Source organism: Leucoraja erinacea, chromosome 14, assembly GCF_028641065.1.
Source record: "Leucoraja erinacea ecotype New England chromosome 14, Leri_hhj_1, whole genome shotgun sequence".
In the NCBI taxonomy this organism is placed as follows: Eukaryota; Metazoa; Chordata; class Chondrichthyes; order Rajiformes; family Rajidae; genus Leucoraja; species Leucoraja erinaceus.
Window position 1 is genome coordinate 47,860,002 of NC_073390.1, and position 10,110 is coordinate 47,870,111.

A 10,110-nucleotide genomic window follows, 5' to 3' on the forward strand; every position below is an offset into this window, starting at 1 on the left:
CAAATTATTTTGAATGACAAATTAATGAACAATAAAATTATCCTTATCATGTAGCCCAGATTCACCACAGAGGCTAAACTGATTGTGAGAGGTTGGAACTGCAGCATTCCCCACTGGAGCAAGCCAATTCAACCTCCATGTTAGTTGGATGAGGTACCTCCATTCTGTCGCTCGCTCAGTTGGCTTTGTATATTCTGGTGAAACCCTTTCCAGCCCTTGGATTTAGTTCCCCAGATCTCATTGAGTCTGTGTCCTTTAACTCTCCACAGTACCTTGCATGAGAACGTTGGCAAGAATGTCTTGCTTCCCCAACGAAGAGTTCAAACTGTTGATGGGTCTCTCTTCTCACAATTTATAAATACGATGCAGGGCTCCAGTTTCTCGATAAATGCAAGAGTCTATTAAAGCAACATAGGCCATAAAAACACAATTGACACCTCCTAACAATATATCAGATGTAACTTTACATTCTGTGAAATACTTTTGCTAGGTACACAAAAATGCTGGAGAAACTCAGCGGGTGCAGCAGCATCTATGGAGCGAAGGAAATAGACAACGTTTCGGGAAATCATAGCAAAAGGATTTGAGTATAGGAGCAGGGAGGTTCTACTGACCCAGTTGTACAGGGTCTTGGTGAGACCACACCTGGAGTATGACATACAGTTTTGGTCTCCTAATCTGAGGAAGGACATTCTTGCCATAGAGGGAGTATAGAGAAGGTTCACCAGACTGATTCCTGGGATGTCAGGACTTTCATATGAAGAAAGACTGGATAGACTCGGCTTGTACTCGCTAGAATTTAGAAGATTGAGGGGGGATCTTATAGAAACTTACAAAATTCTTAAGGGGTTGGACAGGCTAGATGCAGGAAGATTGTTCCCGATGTTGGGGAGTCCAGAACAAGGGGTCACAGTTCAAGGATAAGGGGGAAACCTTTTAGGACCGAGATGAGAAAACATTTTTCTTCACACACAGAGACTGGTGAATCTGTGGAATTCTCTGCCACAGAAGGTAGTTGAGGCTACACAGTCCGTTGGATATATTAAAGAGGGAGTTAGATGTGGCACTTGGGGCTAAAGGGATCAGGGGGTATGGAGAGAAGACAGGTACAGGATACTTAGTTGGATGTTCAGCCATGATCATATTGAATGGCGGTGCAGGCTCGAAGGGCCGAATGGCCTACTCCTGCACCTATTTTCTATGTTCCTATGTTTCTATGCTGCTGCACCTGCTGAGTTTCTCCAGCATTTTTGTGTACCTTCAATTTTCCAGCATCTGCAGTTCCTTCTTAAACAACTACTATTGCTAGTCCAGACTAGTGTTAGATTTCAGATGTTAAGGAGTCTCTGTAAAAGCTGTTATTCTTTCCAGTTGCTCATTGGGATTATCTCGTCTAAATTGCTAGTGGTGTTTTTGGAGGTTGTCGATGCCTCAGCTTTTACTTCTATTCATTAACTGTTTGTAACCTGACCTTAGTGTAAGTCCATGAGGCTCTTCAATCAAGTCATTGCTGGTCTCAATCAAGGTTGTTGGTCTTCTGCCCTCTGTCAGATCCAGACCCTGTGAAGTCTTTAAGGAGTTTGATATAGACCTCAAGGAAGTCAAGGAAGAGGTTGAAAAGGCACAGCAAGAGCCGACAACTTGGGCACAGACCATGTTGCTGTACAGTTCTTCCCCGCCTTGATAGAATGAGTCAATGAAACTCCTTTGTGGACATAAACCTCTCAAACTCAATTGTACATGAACCCTTGGGGAGTAAACTTTTGCGATGGGTTCCGTCTACAGACTGAACATTGGTCAAAAGACTCAAGAAAATCAAGTGTGCGAGTTGTCATATACACCAATGAACAGAATAGAGATTCTTACTTCCAGCAGTTTAACATGCCCATTGATGCAATACACATAGATAATAAATAATAATAACAAATAAATTAATAATAACCTTAACATTAGTGGCAAAATTCAAAGTGCAACCAAAGAGACTATACAAGTTCATAGTTGCTGAGGGTAGTGTAGTGTAGTGTTCATGACCCTGATGGTTGTTGATATTCTCAATCCTGGTGGTCACAGTTTTCATCTTCTTCCTGACGGCAGGAGTGAAGAAATGCCCCTGTCCCACTTAGGAAACCTGAACGGAAACCTCTGGAGACTTTGCGCCCCACCCAAGGTTTCCGTGCGGTTCCCGGAGGTTTTTGTCAGTCTCCCTACCTGCTTCCACTACCTGCAACCTCCGGCAACCACCTGCAACCTCCGGGAACCGCACGGAAACCTTGGGTGGGGCGCAAAGTCTCCAGAGGTTTCATTTCAGGTCTCCCAAGTGGGACAGGGGCATTTTATTAGTAGCCAGGGTGGTGTGAGACTTTGGTGAGACTGGCTGCCATTTTGAGGCAGTGCAGAATAATTTGCCGGCCATTCAGTTAAAGTAAGTTACAAACAAACCTGTTCTCACTTTGCTACTTTTATCTCGTTCAATTACATCCTTGCCCAGACCACTATTAGCTTTCATAAAAAAAGATGACATTTACAGATCATGCATATGTTGAGTAACTGAACAACTACCAGAGATATTTCTGGATCTTGTATCAAGAGAAATTGATCCAGAAACTTAGAACTACTCCAGAGAAGGACAACGTTGCACAGTTGAAATTCGTCTTAACCCAGGTTACGAAAGGAAAACTGATTCCTGGTTTTCCAGTATGATTTTTGTTTTGTCCCAGAATCGTTTTCTCCTGCCTAAAATTCTTGCAAAATGACATCAGCAATAGTACAATTGTTTACAGTGAGAGTTTCAACCTCACTGGTCTGATAACCAACAGTTTTTATTTATTCACAGACAGCTAGATTTCACTAGTCCCATGCCCACAAGTGATTTTAAGGGCCACACTCATGCTGTATTCTTGATCTGCAGTGAAATCTGTGACTTCCAATGTGGTTTGCGTGTCTGTGGAGGTCACTCCCAGCTCTGGAACATCCACATCACCCCACACAGGTGCTGCTGATAGGTGATTTTGCACCTGTGTCAATTTCTGGATTAGAGAACTGCAACTGCAACATTGGACATCGCGGTGGTGCAGCGGTAGAGTTGCTGCCTTTGCAACGCTAGTGACCCGGGTTCGATCTTGACTACAGGTCCTGTCTGTATGGAGTTTGTATGTTCTCCCTGTGACTGCGTGGGTTTTCTCCGGGTGCTCCGGTTTCCTCCCACTTTCCAAAGACGTGCAGGTCTGTAGATTAACCAGCTTCGGTAAAATTGTAAATGGTTCCTTGTGTGTAGGATAGTGCTAAGTTATGGGGGTCGCTGGTCGGTGCGGACTCGGTGGGCTGAAAGGCCCTGTATCTCTAAACTTAAACTAATACTGATAGCCTCCTCAAAGCACAGGCATCTGGAGACTGCTCTCATTTCCTTATGAACATTTCACCACCTACCAGAACCACTGCAGGGTTTAATATAACCATATAACCATATAACCATATAACAATTACAGCACGGAAACAGGCCATCTTCAAGAGTATATTTAATTGTCAAGAGTATATTTAATTGTCAATTTGGACCCCTGGAGGTCCAAATGAAATGCCGTTGACCCTTTCTTGACCCTTCTAGTCCATGCCGAACACGTATTCTCCCCTAGTCCCATATACCTGCGCTCATACCATAACCCTCCATTCCTTTCTCGTTCATATAACTATCCAATTTATTTTTAAATGATAAAAACGAACCTGCCTCCACCACCTTCACTGGAAGCTCATTCCACACAGCTACCACTCTCTGAGTAAAGATGTTCCCCTTCATGTTAATGAGGTGCTTTTGCATAAAAGGCACAGTTCTTCACCAGCCTATCCAAAATGTTTCAACTAAATCCCTCACGGAATAAAAGATAGACATAAAAAGCTGGAGTAACTCAGCGGGTCAGACAGCATCTCTGGCAAAAAGGAATAGGTGACGTTTCGGGTCGAGACCCTTCTACAGACTCCAACCCCATCTCCAACTCCAGTCCTTCTTCAGTGTAGGTTACCGCCATTCAGTAGCAACATTCTACAGTAATTTGAAGAGTGCTGCTTGTGTTGTCATATGTCCCTTTAAAAGTTGTGTTCAGAGACTGTGTTTGGTGAACTAAATGCTGACAGCTGCAAGAACTTGCAACATATCAGCATGGAATGCTGTGCTGGCAAAGTCAACTTCAGCATGTGTTACAAAAAGACATTCGACAGTATCGTTCAGTGAACCTAGCAATTACTCAATTTTGATGCGAGTTTTCCAAAACACCTTTAGGGTGATTGATTTAAAGTCATTATAGTATAGTAATTCGATTTTTAAACCACAGAACACAGTTCAGTTGAGTCTCTGGAAACATTAGTTTGGCTGTTATTTGAGCCAATTATGGTCACCACACTACAAGAAGGAAGTGAAGACTTTCTTTATTATTTATTTCAGGATAATATCATAGTCTTCTATTATAATGAAAGTCCTTAATTGCAGATGCGGAATTTTGAAGGATGCTTAAAGGCTGTTTTTATAAGTGGGATGTCACTTTTGTGCACAACTCCGACCAACATTTTTCTTAATTTTGACTCTGTTGTAAAATCATGTTGTTGTTACTTTCTCTAATTAAATGAATTTGTTTAAAATACAAGTGCTTTGTAATAAAGGTGTTAACAAGGTGAGACACTTTCTTGGTCCCAGTCATTGAATTCAGAATCGAGAAATATTCATGTGAGTTTTATCAATATACAATATCGGACCCAAATCAATGTTTCTTGCAGCTATGTGTTAAACTCATTGCACTGTGGACATTTTCTCTTTGAAAGTTTTAAGCCAATAATTTTAGTACAATTTTCCACAGGAGGAAACAGTGGTCAGATTAAATGTATTCTAAAAAATAGCAGAGCTTGTAGCAGGGTGGCTTGTTATATTATTCAGAAAGGCTGCATTCTTATTCTAAATCTAAAATACCATACATTAAATTTGTTTTTGAGCCATAATTAGCAACCTAGATATGGTTATTATGTATTCTCACAACATTTTCATTAGTTCAAGACAATTGTCTTTGTGTCTCCAGGTGTATTGAATAAATATGCAAGCAGTAAGTGTGTATTATTATGAGTGTGTATATGAAGCATTTGGATAAATGTGATAAAATATCTCCAACATCATCTTTTGTCAAAAATAACGAGGAAAGTTGAAATAATATTTTGATCTTCGTCAAAATCCGGAGCTCCATTCTCAACAGCACTGCGAGAACACCATCTCCACATGGACCACTATGGTTCAGGTAGGCTACAGGTGAGGGGCAATAGATACTCGTTTTGTATCCTCTGCCCAAGATTGAATGTTTAAAGAAGGACAGTTGTGTACACTAGGTGTTTCCTCTTGTAGTATGTAGTATGTAGTATGTAGAATGTAGTTGAGGCCAGTTCATTGGCTATATTTAAGAGGGAGTTAGATGTGGCCCTTGTGGCGAAAGGGATCAGGGGGTATGGAGAGAAGGCAGGTACAGGATACTGAGCTGGATGATCAGCCATGATCATATTGAATGGCGGTGCAGACTCGAAGGGCTGAATGGCCTACTCCTGCACCTATTTTCCCTATGTTTCTCCATGGGTTCCAGGCAAAGAGGTCAATCACGCTCATTTCTATCTTTTCCGATTTGACTTGCACGAGTTTGGTGAATTTCAAATTGTTGTTGCTTAATTATCAGGCAAACCTCGCCCATCAAGATCTGTTGGTATTTGTGACTTGAATGCAAATATCAATATGAATGTGGAGAAGTAATTTGTATCTAATCCCTGAAGCTCCATGACATAGGACTATTTGAGATGCAAAGTTAAGCATTGATCACATTTATCACAATTCCCTCACCGTAGGACATTGTTCAACTCATTGGAAGTCTGGATCCAAGGATGAATTCCTTTATTAATGGAGTTGTGGATTGAGCTTGAAGATCCATTTGAACATGTTGGCTATCGGTGCATGAATATGAATGACTCCTTCCATAAGGCAAGGCTAAGAGATTTAATTGTAAATGAGTTGCATGCCCTCCTTCACAGCTGAGATCGCATTTATTCTGCCATTTGGGCATTAGTTAGCTGCATCTTGCTTGCTCAGAATGGACACTCCAAACCTGGGACCTCTTTATTGTAGCTTAGATGTGGCAACAGTCACTAACATTGCTCTATTGAAGACAAATTGATGACAGGTTAGTGATGGTGGGTACGGGAAGCCATTCATTCTGCACTCATTTCAGACCTTCCATTGCGACTTTGCTCATTATAAATGGACGTGCATGTGATTACTGTGGCAGCTATTTGCTAATGCCAAATTGATGCTAAACTAGCTAAACTTAAGGGCCTGTAAAAAGTTTGTAAAGTGCCTAAGATAGACACACGGTGCAGGAGTAACTCAGCGGGTCTGGAGAAAATAATGGGTGATGTTTCGGGTCGGGACCCTTCTTCAGACAATGTTAATTTAATTACTCACTCCATTGTTGTCCTTGGTCCGGGCAATACAACAGCTGCAAGAACAGTTCAGTGGTTGGGTATCGAGTGGTGAGTGACTTAGAAACATAGAAATATAGAAAATAGGTGCAGGAGTAGGCCACTGGGCCCATCGGCCTTTCGAGCCAGCAATGCCATTCAATATGATCATGGCTGATCACCCAGAATCAGTACCCTGTGCCTGCATTCTCCCCACATCCCTTGATTCCGTTAACCTGTACCTCCTGAAGCAGCAAAGCTTCTCCACCCGTTACAAGGCAAGATCAGGAACGTAATAGAGTTTCATCCACTGGACGAATACAGTTGTAACAATGGAGAGAAGCTTGACTCTATCCAGGACAAGGCAGCCCGCTTGTTTGACACACCTTCTGCAACCCGAAACATCAACCCTGAACTCCATCATCATCACCAGCTGAAAAAGACATCGGAGTTACTGGCAAAGGATCTTCGAACAGCACTTTTTGAAATCTGTAACCTCCACCACTAAGAAGCACAAGGACAGCAGTTGCCGTTCCCCCGCCTCCCCGCCCAGTAACAACAGTTTCACCTGTAAGCATATTACTGTTCATCCATTGTCCCTGGAGCTCCCTAGCCGCATCGCTGTGGTTGGTTTGTCACCGATAGGACTGCAGTGGTTCAAGAGGTGACCGACTACCACCTTCTCAAGGGCAGTTGTGGATAAGCAGTAAATGTTGGCCTTGCCAGCAATGCCTGCATTCTGAAAAACAAGTAACTATAAATTAATAATTCACGAGCAAATTTGAACTGTGTCCAGTAAACACGAGACTGTGAATACTTCAATGCTGTTTGCAGAGGCTATACTTCTTTCAACTTTTTTAGCTTAGTATCCTTGACAATTGATTAAATTATGGTTTCTTGTATCATCATTAAGAATAAGACAGAATTCTCCTTCCGGGACCGGATCTCAGTATGTTCCTTGTTTGTGTTTTACATTGACATCCATTAATCCCGCTGTTTATTGATATTACTGCATCCATTTGCATGAAGCGGATATCAAACGTCTAATGATGTTTCTGTTCTTGTCGATCAAGTATCCCACGGCCGTGATTAGTAAGGGTGTCAATGGTTATGGGGAGAAGGCAGGAAAATGGGGTTGAGGGAAAGACAGATCAGTCATGGTGGAGTAGACTTGATGGGCCAAATGGCCTAATTCTTCTCCTAGAACTTATGAATTTATGAAGCTATGATTGAAAGATATGGCAACAAAACAAGCCTATAGGCCTGCCGAGTACGCCAAGTTTACACTAGTTTATGTTATTTCAATATCTCACCTACTCCCCACACATTCATGTCGATTTACACAGGCCGATCAACCAACAAACCTGTAGAAACAAGGAACTGCAGATGCTGGTTTGCACCAAAAGGATGTAAAGTGCTGAAGTAACACAGCGGGTCAGGCAGCATCTCTGGAGAACATGGATAGATGACATTTCCTAGCTATGTTGTCAGAGATGCTGCTTGACCCACTGAGTTACTCCTGCATTGTGTGTCCTTTTTATTTAACCTACAAATCTGCATGTCTTTGGGGTGTGGGAGGAAACCGGAGCACCTGGAGGAAACCCACACAGTCCCAGGAAGAATGTGCAAACTCCATACAGACAGCACCCAAGGTCAGGATCAAACATGGTTCCCTGACGCTATGAGTCAATTTCCCTATCTGCCGAGCCACTGTGGTCTTGCCTTTAAGAAGGAACTGCAGATGCTGGAGAATCGAAGTTTACACAAAAAAGCTGGAGAAACTCAGAGGGTGCAGCAGCATCTATGGAGCGAAGGAAATAGGCAACGTTTCGGGACGAAACGTTGCCTATTTCCTTCGCTCCATAGATGCTGCTGCACCCGTTGAGTTTCTCCAGCTTTTTTGTGTAACCTTCGTGGTCTTGCCTTTAGTTGCTATATATATATCTGTTCTGTGATACATGATGAATAAAACATAAAAAAGAGCATTGGCTTGTGTTAATCTCTAAAACAAATAACGTCAAGAGTTGAAAAAAAAATGCAGCCGGACATATTGGGGGGGAGGTTGTTAATTTTCCAGCATTCATTATTCTTGTTCAGACAGAGCACAGATTAATTTAAGAGAAGACCTTATATCCGTTCTACTGTTTTAGCAATGTACTTGAATCACAACGCCTTGCACTCACTGTGTAGGTTTCAAAGACTATTTTGGTGACAATCCATGCGGACAAACCATCAGCCATTGATTACTGGACCATAATGAGCAAATAAAGAAAACAAAATGAAACAGAAGGGAAGGCGATTGATGTAAAGATGCTGAATTGACTTTATCCAGGGCCCAGAGGAGGTTTACGAGAATGATCCCCAGATGACTGGTTTAACGTACGAGGAGCGTTTCATGGCCCTGGGCCTGGACCCACTGGAGTTAGGAAGGATGCCGGGGAGCGGGGGGATCTCTTCGAAACCTACCGAATAATGAAAGGAGTAGATAGAGTGGAAATGGAGAGAATGTTTCCAGTCTGAAGAAGGGTTTCGACCCGAAACGTTGCCCATTTCCTTCGATCCATGGATCCTGCCTCACCCGCTGAGTTTCTCCAGCATTTTTGCCCACCCAGGATGTTTCCAGTGATGGGAGTGTCTAGGATCAGAGGGCACAACCTCAGAATAAAAGGACCTACCTTAAGAATGGAGATGAGGTGTGATTTCTTCAGCCACAAGGTGGTGAATTGGTGGAGTTCATTGCCACAGCCAACTGTAGAGGCCAAGTCATTGGGTATTTGCGACGGGGAGATTGGTAGGTTCTTGATTAGTCAAGGTGTCAAAGCTTTCCTATGTTTTATGATCTTATGATATGATCAGTAAATATTTCTTTGTGTGGATCCACGCTATCAGCCAGAATAATGTAAGCAGAGAATCATCCAACATTCCCATCACAAGAACAAGCCATTTGGCCGATGTATGGTGAGGACAAACAGTTCTGGTATTAAGGGGAAGAAGTGAATGCTGAGTACTAGGGAATGGGTTGGACTGATAATGTAGAATAAACTTGCTGAAGCCTAGAATCTCACTTTCCACACAGGAATTGTCTAACAGTGTACAGGTGTGACTAGAAATGGGAAAAACCATGAAAAGGAAATGACCATCATTTGAGCAGCAGGAATGGTGAACCTCTGGAAGAATCTGCAGTTCCATGCAAACACTCGGCCAACCTTCAGTTGTGCTTTCAATATTATTTTCTAGGAGTGCATTTGCTTCTATAACAATAGGAAATAAAATAATGACTGCTCAATGTTTCTTCTTTATCTCCACCATTTCATCAGGGTGATGACAGATTGATTTCAATACCACAATGGCAGAATCATACTTCATTAGATGCCCAATTACTTGTAAACTCTGTTAGTAATAAAAACAATGTTTGTTTAAGTGTCTCTCGGTGTGTCTTGTGTGGGGGAGGGGAAGGGGGGGGAACCACTTTCGGTCGGAGAGGCGACTTTTTCCATGTCGCCTCCCTCCCGGCCTAGCAGCGTGGATTGGAGCGGCCTTTCCCGGAGTCGGGACCCGAGCCACAGCTGCGGGCACAGCGTGGACTTTTTCCATCGCGGAGCGGGCGAACCCTTGCCGGGGGTCTCCAGGGAGGAGTGC